The 25,338-nt window shown below is 48.2% G+C and overlaps 1 protein-coding gene across 1 annotated transcript in view; it reads left to right on the forward strand.

Annotated features, from left to right (window-relative positions):
* Positions 1-25,338, forward strand: part of KIRREL3 (kirre like nephrin family adhesion molecule 3) — a 155,671-nt gene that overhangs the window by 74,953 nt on the left and 55,380 nt on the right. The gene's annotated exons all lie outside the window — the stretch shown is intronic.

Genomic DNA, 25,338 nt, shown 5'->3' on the forward strand with positions numbered 1-25,338 from the left:
CTACTATTAGTTCATTTCTTTAAAAAGGTCTCTTGTCAATCTCTGCTCCCGTCTCCAGGCCCAGGCAACCACTGATAAGCCTCGTGTCTCCGTGAGCTTGCCTTGAGTGGATATTTCATACAAACAGACTCTTAAGTGGCCTTTGTGTCTGGCTTCTCGAGTTAGCATTATGTTTTTGAGACATCTGTGTTGTAGCAAGTGTCCATAAATTATTTCTCTTTTATTGTAATGTTTACTCACTTGTTTATTTGCCTGCATTGGGTCTTAGTTGCAGCACACAGGATCTTTCTCTGTGACATGTGGGCCTCTCTAGGTGCTCAGGCTTAGTTGCCCCAAGGCATGTGAGATCTTAATTCCCTGACCAGGAATGGAACCCATGTCCCCTCTTTGGAAGGTGGATTCTTAACCGCTGGACCACCAGAGAAGTCCTATAGTTCATGTCTTTTTGTTGTTTAGTAGTATCCCATTGTATGGTGGTGGTGGTTGTTCAGTCGCTCAGTCATGTCCAGTTCTTTGCGACTCTATGGACTGTAGCAACCAGGCTTCCCTGTCCTTCAGTATCTCCCGGAGCTTGCTCAAACTCATGTCCATGGAGTCAGTGATGCCACCCAACCATCTCATCCTCTGTCACCCGTTTTTCCTCCTGCCCTCAGTCTTGCCCAGCATCAAGGTCTTTTCCAATGAGTTGACTCTTCCCATCAGGTGGCCAACGTATTAGAGTGTCAGCTGCAGCACCAGTCCTTCCAATGAATATTCAGGGTTGATTTCCTTTAGGAATGACTGGATTGACACCCTTGCTGTCCAAGGGACTCTCAAGAGTCTTCTCTAGCACCACAGATGGACCTTCTTTATGGTCCAAGTCTCACATCTATACTGGAAAAACCATAGCTTTGACTATAAAGACCTTTGTCGGCAAAGTGATGTCTCTGCTTTTTAATACGCCGTCTAGCTTTGTCAAAGCTTTTCTTCCAAGGAGCAAGCGTCTTTTATTTTCATGGCTGCAGTCACGGTCTGCAGTGATTTTGGAGCCCAAGAAAATAAAGTCTGTCACTGTTTCCATTTTTTCCCCATCTATTTGCCATGAAGTGATGGGACCAGATGCCATGATCTTCATTTTTTGAGTGTTAAGTTTTAAGCCAACTCTTTCACTCTCCTCTTTCACCTTAATCAGGAGGCTCTGTAGTTCCTCTTTGCTTTCTGCCATTGTATAGTCAGATATATTTTGTTTATTCTTTCATCACCTGATGGACATTTGAATTGTTTCCAGTTTGAGTCTGTTATGACTAATGCTGCTATGAGCATTCACATTCACATGGTAGCTCAGTGGGTAAAGAATCCACCTGCAATGCAGGAGACACAGGTTCAATTCTTGGGTTGGGAAGATCCCCTGGAGGGGAGCATGACAACCCACTCCAGTATTCTTGCCTAGAGAATCCCATGGACAAGAGGAGCCTAGTGAGCTACAGTCCTTAGGGTCACGAAGTGTCAGATACTACTGAAGTGACTTAGCAAGCACACACGAGCGTTTACATACAAGCCCGTGTATATGTGTATGTTTTTGTTTTTCATGGGTAAGATTCCTAGGAAGTGAAATAGCTAGACCATGTGGAAAGCTTACACTTAACTTTTTAATAAAGTGCGAAAGTGGCACCAACCTTGAATTCCTGGGGGAAATCCCATTTGGCCATGGTGTTCAATCTTTTTTTTTTTTTTTATGTTGCTGCATTCAGTTTGCTAATTTGGGACTAAGGGCTTTCAAAGTTTCCAAAGTGGCTACATCATTTTGCTTTGTTCCCACCAGCAGTGTATGAGAGTTCCAGTTTCTCTAGATCCTAGTCAACACTGTATTGCTTGGCTTTTCTGTGATGACCCATCTAGTAGGTTGAAGTGGTATTCCGCTACAATTTCAGTTTACATTCCCCTAATGACTTATGTGTTGAGCATCTTTGGATCTGCTAATTATCCATTTTTTATTTTCTTTGGTGAAGCATTTATTCAGATCTTTTGCCTATGTTTAAACTGCATCATTTGTCATATTATTATCATTTGTAAGAGTTCTTCATACACTCCAGATACAAGTCCTTTATCAGATATATAATTTGCAAATATTTTCTCTCAGTCTGTGGCTTGTCTCGCCGTCTCCTTAATGGTATCTTTTGAAGTACAAAAGCTTTTAATTTTAATCGAGCCCAATTTACTAGTTTCTTTTCTTTCACGGAGTGTGTTTTTGGTATTCCATCCAAGAACTCTGTCTAACACAAAGTCACAAAACTTTATATTTTCTTGTACAAGTTGTTTTAGCTCTTACAAATAGCCCATGATTCATTTTTTATGTTTATCCTTTTTAACTGTATTCATTTTTTAATTGGAGGATAATTGCTTTGCAATGTGTTGGTTTCTGCCACACATCAGCATGAATCAGCCATAGGTATACATACGTCCCCTCCCTCTTGAACCTCCCTCCCACCCCTCTAGATTATCACAGAGCACCAGCTTGAGCTCCCTGCATCATACAGCAAATTCCCACTGTCTAATTTACACATGGTAATGTATATGTTTCAATGCTACTTTCTCAATTCACTCCACCCTCTCCTTCCCCAGCTGTGTTCACAAGTCTTTTCTCTATGTCCGCTCTATTACTGCCCTACAAATAAGTTCATCGGTGCCAACAAAGAGTCTATGATTCATTTTAAATTAATTTCTGGGTAATTTGTCAAGTAAGGAACTAAATTCATCATTTTTGCCTATAGCCACCCAGTTGTCCCAACTTCAGTTGTTGAAAAAGACTACCCTTTCCCCTACTGAATTGCATTTGTCAAAAATCAATTGACCAAAAATGTAAGGGTTCATGTCTCAACTCTCCATCATGATAAATCGATCTATATGTCTATTCTTATGCCAGCCCCCGACTGTCTTAACTGCTAAGAACGTTATACTAAAGTTTAAAGTTGGGAAAGATAGGTTCTCTGATTTTGTTCTTTTTCAAAATGGTATTAGCTATTTTGAATCCCTTGTACTTCCATATAAATTTTAGGATCAACTTGTCAATGTTTGCAAGATGGTTGCTGGAATTTTTTATAGAAACTGTGCCAAAGCTATAGACAAATTTGAAGAAAATTATCATCTCAACTATACTGAGTCTTCCAATCCATGAACATAGAATATGTCTCCATTTATTTAGTTCTCTAATTTTTTCCAATGACATTTTATGGTTTTCAGTGTATGTCATATTTTTTTGGTAAACTTATTCCCAACTATTTTATTCTTTTTGATGTTATCCTGAATGGAATTGTTTTCTTAGTTTTATTTTCAGATTTTTCATTGCCAATATATAGAAATGTACTTTTTATATATAGATCTTAGATCCTGTAACTTTGCTAGACTCGTTTTTTAGGTTTTAATAATTTTTGTGAGTTCCTTAAGATTTTCTCTGTGTACTATCACTTTGTTTAAAAATGAAGATAGCTTTAATTTTTTCTTTTCCAATCTGTTGCCCATTTTTAAGTTACTGGACTGACTAGAACTTCCAGTACAAAGTTGAATAGAAGTGATGAGAGCAGTGTGTGTGTATGTGTGTGTGTGTGTGTGTGTGTGTGTGTGTGTGCTAAGTTGATTCAGTGTATCTGATTCTTTGAGACCCCACGGGATGTAGCCCACCAGGCTCCTCTGTCCATAGGGACTCTTCAGGCAAGAATACTGGAGTGAGTTGCCATGCCCTCTTCCAGGGGATCTTTCCAACCCAGAGATTGAATGCACATCTCTTAGGTCTCCCGCATTGGCAGTCAAGTTCTTTAACCACAAGCGCCACCTGGGAAGCCTGCTGAGAGCAGACAAGTTGACTTTATTCCCAGTCTTAGGAGAAAGTCTTCAGTCTTTCACCATAAAGGATAATGTTAGCTGTGCTTTTTTCATAGGTGCCCTATATCTGGTTGAGGAAGTATCCATCTGTTCCTCCTTTGTTAAGAGCTTTTACCATGAATGATACTAGATTTTGTGAAATGCTTTTACTGCATCAATTGAAATGATCATGTGGTTGTTTTTTTTTTTTTTTTTTTTGGTCTTTATTCGATTAATATGGATTTTATTAATTGATCTTCAAATGTCAAACCAACCTTGAATTCTGGGGAAAATCCCATTTGGTCATGGTGTATAATCTTTTTTATGTTGCTGCATTCAGTTTGCCAATTTTGAGTTGAGGACTCTTCATCAGTATTCATGATGGACAGTGGTCTGTAATTATTTTGTGATGTGTCTGTCTTTAGTATCAGAGTAGGACTGTGAAGAAAGCTGGGCGCCGAAGAATTGATGCTTTTGAACTGTGGTGTTGGAGAAGACTCTTGAGAGTCCCTTGGACTACAAGGAGATCCAACCAGTCCATTCTGAAGGAGATCAGCCCTGGGATTTCTTTGGAAGGAATGATGCTAAAGCTGAAACTCCAGTACTTTGGCCACCTCATGCGAAGAGTTGACTCATTGGAAAAGACTCTGATGCTGGGAGGGATTGGGGGCAGGAAGAGAAGGGGAGACGACAGAGGATGAGATGGCTGGATGGCATCACTGACTCGATGGACATGAATCTGAGTGAACTCCAGGAGTTGGTGTTGGACAGGGAGGCCTGGAGTGCTGCGGTTCATGGGGTCGCAAAGAGTCGGACACAACTGAGGGACTGATCTGATCTGATCTGAGCACTAGTCTTATTAGAAAGAGTTGGGAAGTGTTCCTCCTCTACTTTCTGGAAGATTTTGTGAAGGATTGATAATATTTTTTCTTTCAATATTTGGTAGAATTCACCAGTGACATTGTCTGGACCTGCAGTGTTCCTTATGGGAAGATTTTTCATTATTAATTCAATTTCTGTACTTGATGTAGTTTCTAGTCAGATTTTCTCTGTAGAAGCTGATTTCTGAACAGACTTGAGAGGTGAAGAAATTAGCTGTGAATCTTGGAGGAAAATTTCCACTTGAAGTGAAAAAGCAGAATCTTTGAAGGGTCTTCAAGAGAGGAGTGACAGGCTCTGACTTACATTTGAAAAGCCCCACCCTGACTGCTGGGTTGAGACCAGACTGTAAGAGCACCAGGAGAGGAGGCCTGTGAGGGGCTTTTGCAGGGATACAGATGAGCAGTGAGGGGACCCGGACTGGAAGGTGGCAGTGGGGCCAGGAGACAGCAGTCCAGAACAGCAGGAGCCCACGGTGATGCCAAGGATTGGGGTGTGGAGCCTTTTATCCCTATAAAATTGGATGCGAAATTCTGAATGAAGTTGTGCATTTCTGGGGAGAGGTTTCATATTTTCAAAGGACTAAATCAATTAGCTCCCCAGATTTTAAGAATGGCTAATCTAGACCAGCATCTTCATTTTTAGGAAAACTATGATTCAGAAAGGTTGGGTTACTTCCCCAAGGCCACACAGCAAAGCCAGGGCTATCCCAGCTGCCTTGGCCACCACCTCAGGGGGTTGCCTAGTGGTATGTGTCATCAGGACCCCTCCTTGGCAGTCCAATGAGACCCACTCACCCCTGCCTAGGAGCACGTATGGGAGAGAGCTGGTGTACAGAAATGACTCCTCCTCTGTGCCCAGCTTCTGTTGCCCACATCTGCCTTCATAGTCACCTGCCTTCTTTGTCCATGGCCATTGGTCTATCTGGGATCCCCAGGTTCTAACCTCACCCCAGGAAGATCAAGAGAAAGCCTTTCTGCTACTCACAGCTCTCTCTCCACACAGAATCACAGAAAAGCAGCACCGTATCTGCCTAAGAGAGTAAGACCTTTGGTTTTTAATCTGTGCACGAATCTTATCTGAACAGGTTCAGGTGGCAAGAATGAGAGAGAAAAATAATTAAGGGGAAGCAGGTGAAGTGTTGACATTATTATTACTTAAGTGCTGCGACGCTTTTAGTTCATGTTTTTATACCTGTGACACCCAGTGAGGGAAAATCAGCTTCCTATTATCTGAGCTGCACACCCGCTCACCCCACCTCCCCACCACCTATAAATCTTATTTAAACGAGTTCCATTGGCAAGAAAGAAAAATAATTAAAGCAAAGGTAGGTGAAATGTTGATGTTATTAGTGTAATGCAACAGTCTGTTCAGTTTCTACACCAGAAAGATGCAGCCAAGGGAAATCAGTTTTAAAGATTACCTTTCTGAGATGCAAGAGTGTAAAAAGTGAACGTGTTAGCTGCTCGGTCTTGTCTGCCTCTTTGCGAGCCCCTGGACTGTAGCCCACCAGGCTCCTCCATCCGTGGGATTCTCCAGGCAAGAATACTTGAGTGGGTTGCCTTTCCCTTCTCCGGGGGATCTTCTTGACCCAGGGATCAAACCCATGTGTCCTGCATCGCAGGCACATTCTTTACCATCTGAGCCATCAGGGGAACCCCCAAGATGCAAATCAGAGCTCAAAAAGCCGGACTTAACAGAAGAGTGCATCAAACCAGGAATCATTTCAAAGTCTGTAGCAGTCTCCCAGGGCCTATTAAGCTCACGGTTTACTTTTTGACTGCATTCTATTTTCTTGAAAATCCTTTATTTCCCACTTATTTATTGACTAGAGACATCGGCACCAAAACAAAAGATAAACAGCTGGGGGAGAGTGATCCTCCAGCCGCTAGTCTTAAAACTCCATAGCAGGCAGTGATTCTCTGGAGCAGGGATCTGAGCACTCCAGTGGACCAGCGCTTAACTGAATCGCTTCCTCTCCAAGGGGTGCCCGCCCAGAGTGGGTGGACTCTTCTGGCTGCTGCACAGAGGAGCCGCCACATCTTATCTTCCCTGGGGGAGTGGCTGAGGGGCTGTGGGCAGCACTCCCAGGACAGGCCCCTGGGCATCACACACAGGAGTCAGGAGCTTTCCAACAAGATGTGACAAACACCTCCGCTGTGTGAGGTGGTGTGGGGTCTGCCCAAGAATAAGAGATGTCAGAGTGGGCAGAGACTCTATGACTCACAGAGTCCAGATTCACAAGTGGCCCTGGCTGCCAGCAGGTCAGGTCCGGCGCACAGCCGTGTCCGGTCGGCTTCTAAAGTATCTTTGTTGTTGATGCTATTTAGTCGCTAAGTCATGTCTGACTCTTTGCAATCCCATGAACTGCAGCACATCAGGCTTCTCTGTCCTCCACCATCTCCCGGAGTTTGCTCAAATTCATGTCCGCTGAGTCGGTGATGTATCTACCATCTCATCCTATGCTACCCTTGCTCCTTCCGCTTTCAGTCCTTCCCAGCATCAGGGTCCTAAAGCATCTTTAGAGATTTTTTAATTCATGGCTAACATTTTAGATTCTGGAGGGTTATGTATTAAAAATTCAGATTTCTGGTTCTTTTTTTTTTTTTTTTTTTGGCCATGCCTACAGCATTTGCGATCTCAGTTCCCCAATCAAGGATTGAACTGAGTGTCCTGCAGTGGAAGCAAAGAGTCTTAAGCACAGGACCACCAGGGAAATCTTTGGGCTTCTCTTGCAAAGATCTGGCAACATTAAGTCTGTTCTCTTGCTTGTCAATAATCGTGCGATGGCTGCTCCCTTCATGGCAGTGTGGTCACCAGCCTCCATTCACCTGGGTCACTCCATGCATTCCTGTTACCTACATTTAGTCTGCCGCCCTGATCCCACCAACCCTAGACCTGCCCTCAGGGAGCTCATAGTGAGGATCAGCAGCTAAAAGAGAAACAGAAAGGAGATGAGGGAAGACAGAATGCCAGTGGCATCCAGTCATTCCCGGGGAGTCACCAAGGGCAAGCTTGAATGGGTTTTAGGTGAGGTTTCAAGCATAAGAAGAGTTTGGACAGTTTAATCGATTTGGCCTAGAAGAGTGGGCAGCCTGTTCCTTCCCGGCTAACAGCAGATCTCTTGTAAACAGCCCAGAGCTTGGAGCTGAACTCTCTCTGCCACTCACTGCCTGGTCTGGAAATGCCCCCTGTAGGGTGTGGTGCAGAAATGGGGCCCAAGACGGGCTGGAGTGGGATCTGCTCCACGGTCAGTGAACTAAATGATTCATGTTCCCCAACATGGCCAAGGAGAGGCTCTTCCCCGGCTAAGCTTGCATTCCAGCTAATGGAGAGTTATCATTAATGTCATACCCACTTCAGAACTGAAAAAATAACAATGCATTAAAAATAGATCCCATTTTCAATCAGATGAATGTGAGTCTCTGGAATAGCTTGTGAGCAGCCTCATCTGACACAAAATGGGCTTTGGTTCCAGGCCTTTCGTGCTGCCCTGGGCAATGGGTCTCTGAGGACTCCCAGTGGAGCCTCTGGAGCCTGCTGTCCAATATGGCAGCCACCCACCACAAGTGGTTGTTTAATTTTAATTTCAAATTAATTAAAATCAAATAAAACTAAAAATACAGTTCCTCAGTGGCACTAAGCCCACGTCAAGTGCTCAGTAGCCATATGGGACTTTAGGGAGGCCGGTTTAAACAGAATTCAGGCATTCCTGGCCAAATTCCACCTAATCCTAATTCCAGAAACCCAACAGCATCCAATATTAGACACAGATTCAAAGGTTTAGACCTGGAGGTATGGAGGTCAGCTTCCTGCAAACATTTCCACTGATGTCATGATGCAGCCTGGAAGGGGAGGCGTCTCATCAATTCACTCACTCCTTGACTCACCAAATCTTCACTAGATGCCAACTATGTGTAAAAGCATCATGTAGATACAGAGTGGAGGTATAAAACATCATCTGTGCCCTCAAGGAGTTTATGGTCATGGGAAAGAGAAAACACAGAAACTCTTTACAGTCATATAAGACAGAATGAAAGAAGTATTTAAAAGTATAAACAAGATACAGAGAAAGTGTTCATTTCAACCAAGAAAACCTGGGAGGACCTCACTAGGGAAGTGACTGCTGAACTCTCCCTTGGTAGGAAGAGTAGAATTTTAGTAGACTACTTATTTATTTGGTAGATTATTTAAAAATAATCAGGGTTTCCCAGGTGGCTCAGTGGTTAAAAAAAAAAAAATCCACCTGCCAAGGCAGGAGACACGAGTTCAATCCTTATTCCAGGAAAATTCCATGTGCCATGGAGCAACTAAGCCCGTGTGCCGCAACTACTGAGCCTGTGGTCTAGAGCCGGGGAACTACTGAAGCCCGTGTGGCCTAGAACCCATGCTCCACAACAAGAGAAGACACTGCAATGAGAAGCCCGAGCACCGCAACCAGAGAATAGCCTCCGCTCACCACAAATTGAGAAAAACCCACGAGCAGCAATAAAGACCCAGAGCAACCAAATAAATAAATAATAAAAAATAATAATAATCGGGGGACCTCTCTGGCAGTGCAGTGATGAAGACTTTGCACTTCCACTTCAGGGGGCCCGGGTTCGATCCCTGGTCAGGGAACTAAGATCCCAAATGCCCCGAGGTTGCACAGCCAAGGTAAACAAATACTGTAAATAAATTAATTAATTTCATTCAATTAAAAAATAAAAGTCATCAAAGAATGCCCTAGTGGTCCAGTGGTTAAGACACCATGCTTTCACTGCCCAGGGCACACAGGTTCAACCCCTGGTTGGGGAATTAAGATCCCTCAAGCCAAGCGGCACAGCCAAAAATAAACAGATAAAATAAAAATAAAGACGTGCAAACTTGAGAACATCCGCCAAGACTGGGAAACTATAAAGAGTGATGTTGTTTTTAAAAAATGATCATAAGAACCGGAGCAAAGGCACGGAGGGATGAAAGAACAGCGTGCCCTGACTGAGGGGTCAGCCTAGGGACGGCTGTCAGGGATAAAGAGGAGCGTGGGGGGTGGGGTTCATCAGGAAAGGCCGAGCGCCGTGCAAGGAGCTTGAACTTGTGTGTGAGCAGTGGGGAGCCATCGCAGGTGCTTGCAGACATTCATGACCACATATGAGGGCCCCAAAGAAGAGAACCACGTGGTATTTGGGGCCCGGGTCTGACAGCAAGAAAGTGTTGGCTAGCTGGATGCCGGTTAACAGAAAGTAGGACAACATAGACTCCCCAAAGCCCTTGCTAGAGACAAAAAGCAAGTAAGTGCCCAGATAAAGGGTACCCAAGTGGCGATGAGAGTCACTCCCCACCATTTCTGTTAGCCAGGGAACTCCCACGCATGCCTCAATTCAGCAGTGATTCTACCAGCAGACATCCCACGGTGCCTGAGCAATGTTACGGCTTCTTTAATGATCCAGAAGTTTCCATGCTTCAGGGTCCTGAGCCACTTAGTCACTGGCATTACCTGCACACCCACTGTGGGCAGCCCTGTCGGGTGAGAGACCTCAGCCTCGGGTGCAGGGGAGCACAGCACTGGAGCCAGGCTGGCCCAGGGGCCAGTCCTCAGTGGAGGGTCAGAGGGTGAGGCCACCCACTCCTCACAGGACCCCTCCCCTGTGCCTGTGACTCTCAGATGCCCCGGAGACCATCAGCACCTCTCTAGGAATGTCTAACTGAAGACAATTTCTAGCCGGGATCTGTTATAATTACCAATTCCATCTGATTATAATTACCTCTCGCCGCCATCCCTTACCTGGCACCCAGGATAGGACAGGGCCCCTCGACAATTAGCAGTGAGTCTTTCCTGATACGCTGGCTGATTAGCAACACAATTGCGGGGTCGTAGGGGAAGAGCCTGGCTTGTTAGAGGCAGGCTGCTGTTTACCGAGGAATCAGTAATCAAATTAGATGAAAATTAATGAGGGGGGAAACTCGGAGTGCAGAAATGCAGTTTTTCCCCTCAACCACCTCTTTTTGTGTGTCAGTTGATAACATCATTTAGGGGAAGAAGCTGAATTCCCCTACGCTTCTCCGCCTCAGGTTTTTGGGGTTCAGTGACCACCCCGTCTCTGCCCAGAGTGACGCAGTGGACGTGACCAAAGGACTCACTGCTGTGTGAATGTGGGAAAATCACCTGAGCTCTCTGAGCCTCAGCCTCCTCATCTGTGAAATGGGGACAGTGCTTGGCTCTGAGCCGGACACCTGCCCCAATTATGTGCAGGACTTGGGGGTGGAGAGTCGGGGGATGGGGGTGAAGATGCCAAATACCATGGCTTAGTTTTCTGGGGATCTGTGGGCTCAGTCCCAAGCTTGGCCCAGAGAAAGTGCTGGAGGAGGAACCACACTTAACCCCCACCCAGGACCGATAGGGAGGCCTCTCCCTTCCCCAGAGCAGCAGGCCGGCATGGAAAAGAGATGCCAGCTGAGATGGGAACAACTATCCCTGGGCAGTCTCACCCCTTCACCTGCTGGATAAAGTGACAACCTCCCAAAGTGGTTCACCGTAAAGAGAGGAAACCTGGGAGCCAGCTGTGCATCCTTAAGGAAGTGAACTTACCTCTCTGGGCTTGAGCATCTTCACCTATGAAGAATCTTCCAGTCTCCCTGAGCAGAGGGAGGCTCTAAAAGCCCTGGAAGAGTGCAATGTGACCATTACACAATCTGTGGGCTGGTGCCCTGAGGAGACCTAAAGGACTTATTTAAACCACCCAGATTACCAAGCGGGTCCACCCGCCACCTGCTCTATGCTGGCAAGAGACAGCAGAGATGCCAGACTCACAGAAAACAGCCCTTCTTGTTGTTTGGAGAGAGGGACACACGCACGCAAGCACACACACACAGCCAAACAGGCCCTAGACTCAGGTACCTGCAAAGGTCACACACACACATACACACCCATGTAAAATTTGCTAATTTATGCAGCTGCTCGGGCTGAGCATTTGACCTGCTCCCTGGAAGGATTCTCGGGGAATCCAGGACTGTCTTTACTCCACCATCACACCAGCTCCAAGAGCGAGTCCCTTGTTCCCTCCACCCTTGGTTCCTCTCCAGCAGGAGCCTTCTGCCCTCTCGGGCCCCCAAGAAGGAGCTCTGGATGATCATGGCCCTGGGGAAGGGGCCTCCCCAGTTCCCAGGGACTCATACAGACTTAGGACCTCTACCTATCTCCCACTTCCCCAGCCTTGGCACCCATGCCTGCCACCCCAAGAACTCACACACCTTTCCTAAGGATTCCTGTTTGGTGCTGACCTGGAGGAGATAGGAGTCCAGAGCTACACCTCGGTCCCTTGATATCCCCACTGGTTTAGTCTCCTTTTCCAGGACAACCCCCTCTTCACCTCTGCCCCAGAGGTCTTCCTTCCTGTTGCCTCCATCACACCCACCTCTCACTCTGAACTTAGCCAAAGACTCAGGTTCCCACGTGGTGACCAGTGAGTTGGAATGAGCTGGGTGGCAGAGCAACACGGACTTATCATCAGACCCCTGAGCCCTAGTGCCTCCTGCCCTTGTCCACATTACTCGGCCTCTCTGACTCTCGGTTTCTTGTCTATAAAATGAGGATTAAGAATACCTGCGCTACCAGTGTTCAGGGTTATCGTAGAAAGGTGACTGTGTGTGGGAAGGCGCGTGACAAGCAGCATGGCGCCTCACAATGGTTTAGCACAGATACCGTTGCAAAATCCCTGCCGTTTCTCTGTTGCTACATAACAACTCATCCCCAAACCCAGGGGCTTAAAACAGCAGTGATCAGTTATCAACTCTCATAGTTTCCGCAGATCAAGAAGCTAAACCCAGCTCTGCCAGACGGTTCTGGCTCAGAGTGTGTCATGGCCATCAGACCCTCAGAGAGGCTGGGTCATGTCAAAGACTGCTTTACTTGTGTGTCTGGTAACTAGGCTGGGAAGCTGTGAACGGCGAGTGGCGGGGGGTGGGGGCTGGGGTACCAGCTCCTCGACCTCTCCCTCCATCTCTGTGTGTCTCTCCACGTGGTCTCTCCAGTGCAGTGGCCTCAAGGCACTGAACTTCTTACATGGCTGCTAGGGCTTCCTAGTAAAGAATCTGCAGGCAATGCAGGAGACTTGGGTTCGATCCCTGGGTCGGGAAGATCCCCTGGAGAAGGGAATGGCAACCCACTCCAGTATTCTTGCCTGGAAAATTCCATGGACACAGGAGCCTGGCAGGTTACAGTCCATGGGGTCACAGAGAGTTGGACACGAGTGAATGGCTAACCCTTTTAGGTTTCCAAAGCACATGTCGCACCTCCAGAGGTAGATGTACCAGAAGTGCCCTGTGGCCCCTGGGACACCTAAGCAGGGTGGGGCCTCGCCCACCTGGCCCTTGCTCAGCCATCTGCAAGGGGAGCCCCTTCCCTGCCTCTCTCCCTGACATACAGCCCACGCCATGAGCTCCCACCAGCCATGGCATGCTGGGGCCGGAATCCACATGTGGGCACCTGCCGACCACACACTGGGCCGCCTTATGCAGGGAGGTACTCTAGGGCTGGGGTTGGGGGAGGGCCGGTCAGCAGACTCCTTTCCTGCCTCCAGGGTTTCTGGGGAGCTGGGATTTAAGATCAACAAATAGGAGGTCAGTTTCCCAGGATCCCGAATCCAAATGTGGCTTTGACTGGCTGACTAGGCTCCAGGTTCTCATAGTGAATTCAGAGTCTGAGCGGGCTCGGGGCATGCAGCCATGGAGTGGCAGGGCTCGAAAGGCACTGGGGGCCAAGAGCGTCCAGCTTAAGACCCACCTCTCTCCGGCCTCAACTACCCCCACCTTGGGGTCTCCCATCCAACTCATCCTCTCCCAGGCATTTGCCACCCGATTCGCTCACTTCCTCTGCATGGAAGACTCGTCTCCTAGCTCTTCCATGTCCCCACCTGCCACCGGGCCCCTCCAGGCCTCAGCCTTCCTTCCCCAGCCTCTGTTTTAGGGTCCCTTCTAGGTTCCCGGCATCCTGCACTCCCCGTGACGGCCCTCCCCACACAGTCTACATCGTGCGGGTCTCTCCCCACCCGGACTACACGGTCCCTGTGGTCAGGGACCAGGTCTCCCTGCTCTCTGCACCCAGCACTGAGCCCAGGCCCAGCAGACGGCAGCTCTCAGTGCAGTTCACACAACAGATGAGTGACCTCCCAGGTCACCATTAGCTCAGCGAGTTTACCTTCCGCTGTGACTGTCCAGCGCATTCTGGGGGCTCATTCAGGGTCCTGTCAGACTGAGTGAGGTGCGGCCACAGGGCTAAACAAGCCAGGTGCCCACTGTTCCTTTCCAGCCTGCTTCCCTCCTCCAGCTTGGCCAGCATTCCCAGCAGAGGCACACAGCCCTCCACGTGCATCTTGAAGAAGTCATTTCATCTTTGAGCTCCAGTTTTCTCATCTGATATGCATGCATAGTCACTTTAGTCGTATCTGACTCTTTGCGACCCCGTGGACTATAGCCCACCAGGCTCCTCTGTCCATGGGATTCTCCAGGCAGAATATCGGAGTGGGTTGCCATGCCCTCCTCCAGGGGATCGAGTCTCCTACGTCTCCTGCACTGACAGGCAGGTTCTTTACCACTAGTGCCATGTCTCATCTGATAAATGGGCATAATAGTAGCTGCTTGTCTAAAAGGTTGTTATGGGGACTTTTCTGGTGGTTCTTTCATTTAAAAAAAAAAAAAAAACCTCATTGCTTCCAATGCTGGGGGCACAGTTTCAATCCCTGATGGAGAAACTTAAAATCCCTCATGCCCTACAGCACAGCCAAATAAATAATAAAAGGTTGTTTGAAAATCAGATGAGTGCAGGGCGTCGACGTGTTCCATGGACTGTGAAGGCAGGTCTGAAGAGAAGCCGGGGTCTGTCACCAGGTGCTCTGTGTGCTTCCCGAGAGAGGGGCTGGCACCTGCTCCTTCCCAGCTCCGCACTCAGCCGTCAGCTGAATTCATTTAGCTCTGCTGACGGCACGTCAGCAGCTCATAACTGGCTGTAATGGGAGAATTTACACCACAGAAATGGCCAGACACCACCACAGTCTGGGTTTTTTGGGTGTGTTGTGTCATATTTACCATCTGACTTGGGTGTGTTTACCATCTGACTTCCCTGGTGGCTCAGATGGTAAAGCGTCTGCCTACAATGTAGGAGACTTGGGTTCAATCCTTGGGTTGGGAAGATCTCCTGGAGAAGGAAATGGAAACCCACTCCGGTATCCTTGCCTGGAAAATCCCATAGACGGAGGAGCCTGGTGGGCTATGGTCCGTGGGGTCACAAAGAGTCAGACACGACTGAGCGACTTCACTTTCTTTTCTTTTCTTTCCTGTGTCATGTCTGGAGCGCTGGGTTGACAGCACACCCCTGCCCCGGCCCCTCCCCTGGCTTCGTCTCTGAAGAACAAGTCTTCCCGTCCGTCCCCACTGTTCAAAGAGGCTGTGTGTCATAAGTGGAAGTGCCCTGAGTTCTTTAGCAAAACCAGGCTGGAGAAGTCCCAAGTGTGAGCCTTTATTTCCTGTGACTAATGTCCCTTAGTATAATCAGCCTTCGTCATAAAGCAGGCAGGAGCAGTGACAGACCTGTGACTCACACCGGGAACCGCGCCCGGACTGGAGAGGCTGAGGCTTCGCCCAGCAGCCTCCCAGGGGCTGGCCTGGATGTGGGCCCTGGAGAGCACTCCTGATTCAGACCCCAGGCCACCCCGGAGGGTTGAGATGATGAGGCTGAGCCCCAGGGGGCCTGACCCAGATCCAAGCTCTACCCCTCATTCATAGATGGCCTCAGGCATCCCATTTTACCACCTGAGCCTCCAGGGATGGGCAAGAAGAGGAAGTAAGATCCTACCTTGAAAGCCACTCAGTTCAGTTCAGTTCAGTCGCTCAGTCGTGTCTGACTCTTTGCGACCCAATGAATTGCAGCACACCAGTCCTCCCTGTCCATCACCAAATCCCGGAGTTCACTCAGACTCACGTCCATAGAGTCAGTGATGCCATCCAGCCACCTCATCCTCTGTCATCCCCTTCTCCTCCTGCCCCCAATCCCTCCCAGCATCAGAGTCTTTTCCAATGAGTCAACTCTTCGCATGAGGTGGCCAAAGTATTAGAGTTTCAGCTTTAGCATCATTCCCTCCAAAGAAATCCCAGGGCTGATCTCCTTCAGAATGGACTGGTTGGATCTCCTTGGAAGACATTTAAAAAGTATAAAGTGCCAACCCAATGCAAAGCAGGGACCGTGGGTGCAGAAAGGGTCTTCCAGCAGGGCGGGAGAGCTGGATGCGAGTCCATCCACCCCTGTGCAGGTGGGAGAACTTTGTACTCATCATGTATTTAATTAGCACTATGCTGTTCAGATTAAGCACCTACAGTGCATCATTGCTTTCCTGGGCACTAAAGATAGGACAGTGAGCAAGACAGAAAAAGTCACTGTTCTCGTGGAGCTTCCACCAATGTAAGGAGACACATCAAAGAATTTGATGCCTTTGAACTGTGGTGTTGGAGAAAACTCTCCAGAGTCCCTTGGACTGCAAGGAGATTCAACCAGTCCATCCTAAAGGAAATCAGTCCTGAATATTCATTGGAGGGACTGATGCTGAAGCTGAAGCTCCAATTCTTTGGTCACCTGATCGGAAGAACTGACTCCTTGGAAAAGACCCTGATGCTGGGAAAGATTGAAGGCAGGAGGAGAAGGGGATAACAGAGGATGAGATGGTCGGATGGCATCACCAACTTGATGGACATGAGTTTGAGTAAGCTCTAGGAGTTGGTGACGGACAGGGAAGCCTGGAGTACTGCAGTCCGTGGGGTCGCAGAGTCGGACATGACTGAGTGACTGAACTGAAGGAGATACACAGACAAATACTATTACATTCTGAGTGTCATAAAGCAAAACGAAGCAGGGTGAGGAGGAAGAGAGTGGTCGAGCACAGGTGTGATTTTGTATGGATAACCCTGGAGGGCCTCTTTTAGGAAGTAACCCGTCACCAAAAACCTGGAGAAAGAGAGGAAAGTAAAGGAGCAAACGTGTGGAGAAAAGAGCATTCCAGGCCGAGGTGGGGCAGAAGTGGGTACAGCAAAGTCCCCCAAGGTAGGAGAGTTCCAGGAACAGCAAACAGGCCTGCCTGGCTGATGCAGTGTGAATAAAGGAGAGAGTGATGAAGGGCGGTCGGAGAGAGCAAGATCTTGTGGGCTCTTGTAGATCACAGTAACCATCTCAGATTTTCCTCTGCTTAAGACAGAAACCACTCAGGACTTCCCCTGTGGTCCAGCAGTTAAGACTCCACCTTCCAATGCAGGGGGTGTATGTGCAATCCCTGGTTGGGAAACCAAGGTCCAATGTGCCCCAGGGTGCAACCAACATTTTTTATAAAAGGAAAGAAAAAGAAACCACCAGAAACTTCGAGGGGAGACATAATGTGAAAGAGGTCGTGCTGGCTGCTATTTTGAGAAGAGATCAGGGGAGACTGGGATGGGAGACAGGGGAGGAGAGACAGAGGGAGCAGGAATGAATGCAGAAAACCAGTCCGAAGCCCCTGTGTGGACCAGGCGTCCTGTCGAGTGACCTGACGGGGCAGCGGTAGTGCAGGTGTGAGAAGCGATGAGATCTGTGTACATTTCAGAGGTGGACCTAGAGCAACTGGGGTGTGAGGCACAGAGCGAAGTCAAGGGCGCAGGAGGGAGTCTGGTGCGAGCTGCTGGTGGGTTCAGTTGCCATCTGCTGAGACCTCGGGGGTAGAAACCAGCGTCCTGCGCCTCAGGCAAGGCGGGGTGATGTCGTCTGCGAGAAGACTGGTGAGAAGGGGCGGGGCAGGCCCCACCTACACAGGCTCACGGAACAACCAGACCTCTGAGCTCCCCTCTTGCTCCACCGGCCTGACTGGAACACCGACGGGGCCCCTCCCTCAGCGGCCACCCCTGCCTCCCACCCTCCACACAACTTGAGAACCACGGGTCCGAGAGCATCCATGGGGTCTCCTCATCCTGAGGTATCAACCCCAGCACGTGGGAGGCTCTAAGGAAGCCCCGGGGATAAGCCATCATCCAGGCCCTCAGGAAATTCAGAGCCTGCTGGTGGACGTGAGAGGGACTCTCCATCAGTTAAGACTCGCTGCTTCCACTGCTGGGAGTGTAGGTTCAATCCCTGACCCCACATTCCTCTTGGAGTGTCCAGAAAAAAAAATAAAAGAATCAGTGGGACAGTAAGGGCTGTGGACAGTCAGGAGAGGCTTCGGAGAGGAAGCAGAACTTGGGTCTGGAGGAGGAACCACTGTGGAGTCAGCCAGAGAGGGTGGAGGGCCCTGGAGGTAGGCAGCAGAGGGGAGGAGGGGGCTCACATGGAGGGCCTTTGGTGGGTCAGAGGACAGGAGAGGTTGTGGCCAGGTGATCAAGGGCCTTGACATCAAGGAGCAGGTTCAGGTCTTTTCTGCAGTCGGGGGCACCCCTGGAGGACTCTGAGAAGCAGAGAAGAGGGTGCACAACGCCCAAAGCTGTCCACCTCCACCTGCATCCACTTTCTCCCCTCTCTTTCTGCACTGTCTCCCAGCCCCCAGCCAGGCCAGGGTCTGAGCAGCAGGGTTGCAGCCTGCCCGGACGATGGGAAATAAACAGGGCCAGGCCAAGTACGCAGCACCCCTTGTGCCCAGCCTGGCGGCCCTGGCTGAACCTCACCCCTTCCAGGCACCAGTTCAGAGCATCTGCCACCTGGCTTCTCCCTGCCTCCCTGCCCCTGAAACCTGGGGCCTCCTGGCCTGCTTAGGGCGAGTGTCACCACACAGGGGACTTGATGGATGGGCTCAAGAGTGGATGCTCGTCTCTGTCTGCAGGGCCTCGCAGCCCATCCATCTTCTCTTGGCAGCCTGCTCCCGCCCCAGTGCTCACCTTCCGGGGACGATCCTAGGCTGACGTGGGCCCCAAGGACTAGCCTGTGTCTTGTCCCCCACCAAGGACAGGAGAGAGGGACAGCTTCCTTCCCTGGAGGGTATCAAAACAGGACCAAGGTTGGGGTGATGCACAAAATGTAAGGGGCACCCCACAACTCAGTAATCGAGATGACTATTTTAATGCAACCTTTTTAAAAAATCAAAGATGATACAAAAATGATATGAAATCAAGTGATATAAAAATCACTATTTAAAAAAATTTTTTAATCTTTAATTTCTGAAAAAAGTATCAAAACATTGAATGTGGGGAGGAAAAATGTGTGCCCCTAGTTCCATGATTCTACATATTTTTTGATGGTTAATTTTCTTTTCAGAACACTAAAGTACTTGAAAAAATATTGAAACATTTAAAAGTAGGTGTGTTTAAACTCACAAGATTATTTCAAACCAAAGTATTTTATTTACAGCAAAAATAGAGTTTATTGTCATTTCGCTTTCCTGGCTTTGATGGAAGCAAATGCATCAATGATGATAATAATCTGCTTTCCTCTTCTTCTCTCATTTTCAGTTGAACAAAAAATGGCCACATTTGATCATTTCTCATGACCAAGTGACCATCTTAAGTCTTTTTAAATTAATTTCAGTTTAGATAAAGAGCCTGCCTTTATTTAAAATTGTGATGGTTTGTTCACTGTGAATATTTTTGCATTCGTTTTGGTATTGTTTTGTAATTTTCATTCAACTATGATTTCTCTCCATTTCTGAGGTTTTTGGCAAGCCCGTAGATTTCATGCCCAGCCTTGGGCAACCTGCCCCCAGCCAGAAAAGGGTTCCAGGACCCCCGGGCCTGGAGGAGGGGGCCCTGGGAATGAGCCAGCTCTAGGGCAGCCAGCAGTCACCGTCACCATGAGTCTTGGAGGGAGGAGCTGGCTGGGGATGGTGAGTGAAGGTTCAGGTGGGGCCACTGCTTTGGGCCTAAAGTTCGAGATCCAGCTCAGATTCTGGCTGTGTGACGTCAAGCAACTCTCTGATCCCTGCTCAGCTCTTTGCTCCTGAGTCCCATAGGGCTGTTAAGGCTGGCCCTCCCCTGCCCTGCTCACCTCACTGGGTCATGATGAGGTTCAAGGTAAACCATACGAATGACCGCCCCTGTGCTGGGCAGTGAGGGCAGCCAAGGCTATTCCACAGCCTCTCTGTTCACTCAGTGCAGCGTCAGAAAGTTCTGCTTCACGTCTAACTTCATTCCTCTGCCCTCCCTCCCTGGTCCATCTTTTCTGGAAGACTAGCCTAGAGGGCCTATTTAATTCTGCAGCCAGTGGCTCCCAGCCACGGCTCCAAGTCAGCCACCTGAACACCCCTCTCCTTAGCATGGAGTGGGGGTGCTGGGGACTCAGAGCAGCAAGGGCCTGGTGTCCACAGTGCATGGCTCACCTCACAGCCCCTCTCAGCACCTTGACACCTCGCCGCGAGCACCTGTGCAGGCACACGCCGCTTGTGAGGAAAGGCTCTTTCATGCCAGAGTTTGATGGGAAACCTTACAAGCTGCCTGGCATCTGTTCCCCCCTCCCCACCCCAGCCCCGCATCCCTCCCGGAGCCCTGGCCTCTGCTCTTGTCTGCCTTCTTCCTCCTCAAAAGGAAGCTCCTCTCAGAAAACTAGATGGACAGAGCTAATTGGGAGCCAGGAAGAAGAAACTTCAGGCAAGCTAATGAGCAAGCCTGGAGTGGACATGAGCCCAGAGGGGCTCTGGGAAGCCATCCGGTCCACCCCCTGCCTCGGGGCCATGTGGCCCACCACATGCAACTCATCCCTAACAGGGGAAAAAAAGACCAGCTCTGGCCATGAAAAAGGATGAAATAATGCCATTTGCAGCAACATGATTGGACCCAGAGATTATCATTCTAAGTGAAGTAAGTCAGAGAAAGACAAATATCATATGATATTGATTATATGAGGAATCTAAAAAAAAAAAAAAAAAGATATAAATGAACTTATCTACAAAACAGGAACAGACTCACAGACTTGGGGAACAAATTTACAGTTACCAAGGGCGAAAGGTGGGGTGGAGGACAGACTGGGAGTTTGGGATGGACATGTACACACTGCTGTATTTAACATGGATAACCAACAAGCACCTACTGTGTGGCACAGAGAGCTCTTCTCAGTACTCTGTGATGGCCTGTATGGGGAAAGAATCTTTAAAAAAAAAAAGTGGACATATGTGTATGTACAACTGATTCATTTTGCTGTACACCTGAAACTAATACCACACTGTTAATCAACTGCTCCAATATAAAACAAAAATGTAAACCTGAAATTATCACAGCATTTTGAATCAGCTATGTGTTAGTCGCTCTGTCATATCTGACTCTTTGCGACCCTGTGGACTACAGCTGGCCAGGCTCCTCTGTCCATGGGATTCTCTAGGAAGGAATACTGGAGTGGGTTGCCATTCCCTTCTCCAGGGGATCTTGCCAACCCAGCCATCGAACCTGGGTATCCTATATTGAGGGAGATTCTTTATTGTCTGAGCCACCAGAAAAGCTTACCCCAATACAAATATAAAAAGTTTAAATTTGTTTTTAGATAAAAGTATTTTAAAAAAGAAAACAGGCTCTAGAGAGAGGCCTGCCGCCTCTCCCCTCTCTGGGTCAGTTCTTCCTAACGTCTAACCTCGCTCCCTGGCCGGGCACTTGAGCCCCTCTTCCCTTTCAGTGCAGATGGCGACTCCACACTGACCATCCTCTATGTAATTTAAAATTTATTAATTTAAAAAAAAATTTTTTTAAAAAACAGAAAAAAAAAATAGTCTGGATTCTGAAATCACCCTTTCTAGAAACACACACACACATTTGGACTGGAGGGCCCCCAGAGAGATGGGAGCTAGTAACAGGTCTAACTCCGGGCACAGCCCACCTCCCCGGCCCGCTGACCGGTCCACAGAGGCAGCCTCCTAGCCTCCGGGAATTCTGAGCACCTGTGAGTGACCCACTCTGTGACCAAGGCCAAGCTGAGGGCTGTTTCATTCAGGGAAAGCCCTGCCCATCTCTGGCTGTTTCATGTAGGGAAAGCCTTGCCCATCTCTGCCCAAGGCTATGACCTATGAATGCAAATGAATTCCAACGGGAGTCAAAAGTAAACATCGTCATTTGAGTCAGTTGCAGTGAGGTGGCTGAACCTGTTATACAGAGCGAAATGTCAGAAAAAGAAAAACAAATATTGTATATTAACACATATAGATGGGATCTAGAAAAATAGTACTGGTGAAGCTATCTTCAGGGAAGGAATAGAGGCACAGACGTAGAGAATGGACTGTGTACACAGTGGGGGAAGGAGAGCGTGGGGTGAATTGAGAAAGCAGCATGGACATATATACACCGCCACGTCTGAAACAGAGGGCCAGTGGGGAGCTGCTGTACAGCACAGGGAGCCCGGCCAGGTGCTCTCTGATAGGAGGTGGGGAAGGAGGTTCAAGAAGGAGGGGACATATGTGCAATTATGACTGATTTGCATTGATATATGGCAGAGACCAACACAACACTGAAAAGCAATTATCCAACTAAAAATAAATAAAGTTCTTTAAAAATAGAATAAAAGTGGTCAAAAAGGAAAATCACCTTGGCTCCTCTACTCCCCTACACACACACACACACACACACACACACACACACACACTCACTCATTCACTCAAACGGTGTGTTCCAAAGTCAAATGCAAATGATACTTTCAATTACGTACCAAATCTGGACCATCCATGCCTCTGGCCATGAACATTAATGCCCATCACGGAAGCCGACAGTGGCTTCAAGACACATCCAATACGCTTCACTTCAAACCAGCCCTGAACACCTCACACACCCACTTCTCTGAGCAGCTGATGGGCACTTCCCCAGCGACACGTACGTATGCAGCGCTGATTCCTACGCTGTGACAGTGATGTAGATCAGAGCTGAAACCCATATATTCTGATCGCAGGGCACTCCCAGCCACTCAGTGCTGTCCTGCCTCTCTTTATGTGTGCACAGAACCCTCAACAGTCAGTCAATTGCTAATCAAATAGAAAGGGATACCTTAGAAGGGAGACAGAGGAAAGCAGGGAGGTGATTAAGGATCCAGGGGTCGCTAGGTGTAGCTGACAGGTCCCAGAGAGAGGGGTGGTTGATGGTGGAGAGTGGAGGACACAGAAGGTTAAAAAAAAAAAGATTTGTCTGATGTCTCAGAAGTTCAGGGGACACCAGCTGTCCTGGGTTCCATTTGGTGACTCCAATCCTTCTTGTTGTTTAGGCACTCAGTCGTGTCCAACTCTTCGGGACCCCATGGACTGTAGCCCTCCAGGCTTCCCTGTCCATGGAACTCTCCAGTCAAGAACACTGGAGTGGGGTGCCATTTCCTTCTCCAGGGGATCTTCCCGACCCAGGGATCAAACCCGTGTCTCCTTCATTGGCAGGCAGATTCTTTACCACGGAGCCACCTGGATGGCTCCCAGTAACCAATCCCTGTGCTGCTGCTAAGATGCTAAGTCACTCCAGTCATGTCCGACTCTGTACGACCCCATAGATGGCAGCCCACCAGGCTCCCCTATCCCTGGGATTCTCCAGGCAAGAACACTGGAGTGGGTTGCCATTTCCTTCTCCAATGCATGAAGGTGAAAAGAGAAAGTGAAGTTGCTCAGTCGTATCTGACTCTCTTAGCGACCCCATGGACTGCAGCCCACCAGGCTCCTCCGTCCATGGGATTTTCCAGGCAAGAGTACTGGAGTAGAGTGCCATTGCCTTCTCCGAGCCAATCCCTGTAGTCATCTCCAAATAGGCAAAGCCCTAAAACTGGCCTGTGAGTCCACACGGAGTGCCAGTGGGGCCAAAGGAGTCCTCAAGACATCTTAGTGTTCATTAGTGTTTCCGGACCTGCACCTCTCCAAACACCCCCATCTGGAGGCTCTGTTTTTCCTACCCAGTTCCCCTTCTTGCTGGCTTCTAGTCTTACCCTCCACTCATTTACTCAGTACTCATCTCTTGAGCACCAACTCTGTGCAAGCTCTCGGCTGGGGCAGGAGAGACAAGGAGGAATACAACGGGCCTGCTGCTCTCCAGAAGTCACCCCCAGCCAGACCCCTGAGTCCAGTCATCCGAGAGACCCAGGAGCTCTGCAAGAGCCAAGGGAAGGCTCCCACCCAGCTTCGCCCTCAGCACTGGCTGAGGAACCAGGTCACACAGGGACGAGACTGCTCCCCGCCTCCAATACCAGGCCACAGTGTAGAGGGGCTCATGTGAGGCACTTCAGCAAAGCCTGAAGGTCACGCCTGCGCCCTCAAGTCAGGAAGGAAGAATGGGTGTTTCGAGAAAAGAGAGTAGGTCCTCCCTTGGCCCGTAAGTAATACAGTGTAATTAGCTATAATCACCACGCTGTACATTAAAGCCCCAGAACTTGTTAACCCTACAACTGGAAGTTTGTACCCTTTGACTGACATCTCTTCTGTTTTCCCCACCCCCAGCCCCTGGTAATCACTCTACTGTCTGTTTCTCAGAATTCAGCTTTTTTTAGATCCCATATATGTGATATCATACAATCATTGTCTTTCTCTGTCAAACTTATTTCACTTAGCATGGTGCTGTCAATATTTCATCCAAGTTGTCACGAATGACAAAATTTCCTTCTTTCTCATGGCTGAGTAGTATTCCATTATATATATATTTTTCTCTCTATATATATAATACATATAGAGAACTAATACAATTCAATAGCAAAAAACAAACACTCAAAATTAAAACAGGCAGAGAAACTGAATACAATTTTCCAAAGAAGATGTACAGATGACCAACAGGCCCATGAAAAGGTGCTCAATATCGGTTATCATCAGGGAATTCCAAATCAAAGCCACAATGATATGTTACTCCCCACCTGTTAGAATTGCTGTCATCAAAAAAGGTGATAGATAGCAAGCTTTGACAAGGGTGTGGAGAAAAGGGAATCTTTATATACTCTTAGTAGGAATGTAAATTTGTGCAGCCCCTATAGAAAACAGTATGGAGGATCTTAAAAGACTAAAAGTAGAACTACAATGTGGTCCAACAATTCCACTTCTGAGATACATCCAAAGAAACTGAAATCAAGATCTCGTAGAGGACTTCCTTGGTGGTCCAGTGGATAAGAACCTTCCTGCCAATGCAGGGGACACAGGTTCGATCCCTGGTCCGGGAAGATTCCACATGCCATGGAGCAGCTAAGTCCCCGTGCCACAACTACTGAGCCCACGAGCGGCAACTACGGAAGCCCGTGTGCCTGGAGCCTGTGCTCCGTGACAAGAGAAACCACTGCAGTGAGAAGCCTGCGCGCTGCAATGAGGAGTAGCCCCCTAGAGAAAGCTTGACACAGCAGCAAGGACCCAGTGCAGCCAAACAAATAAATAAGATCTTGTAGAAATATCTGTACTCCCATGCTCACAGTAGCCAAGAAGTAGAAGCAACCCAAGCGTCCGTCAACAGATGAGTAGGTAAAGAAGATGTGGTGTATACATATAATGGAACACTACTCAGCCATGAGAAAGAAGGAAATCCTAACATTTGTATGGAGCCACAAAAGATTCCAAATAGCCAAAGCAAGCCTGAGAAAGAAGAAAAATCTGGAGGTATCACTCTTCCTGATTTCAAACTATACGACAAAGCTATAGAAAAAAAAAAAGAAATAAAAGTAAAAAAGGCTATAGTAATCAAAACAGTATGGTCCTGGCATAAAAACAGACATATAGACTAATGGGACAGAATAGA

Source organism: Bubalus kerabau, chromosome 5 (assembly GCF_029407905.1).
Source record: "Bubalus kerabau isolate K-KA32 ecotype Philippines breed swamp buffalo chromosome 5, PCC_UOA_SB_1v2, whole genome shotgun sequence".
Taxonomy (NCBI): domain Eukaryota; kingdom Metazoa; phylum Chordata; class Mammalia; order Artiodactyla; family Bovidae; genus Bubalus; species Bubalus kerabau.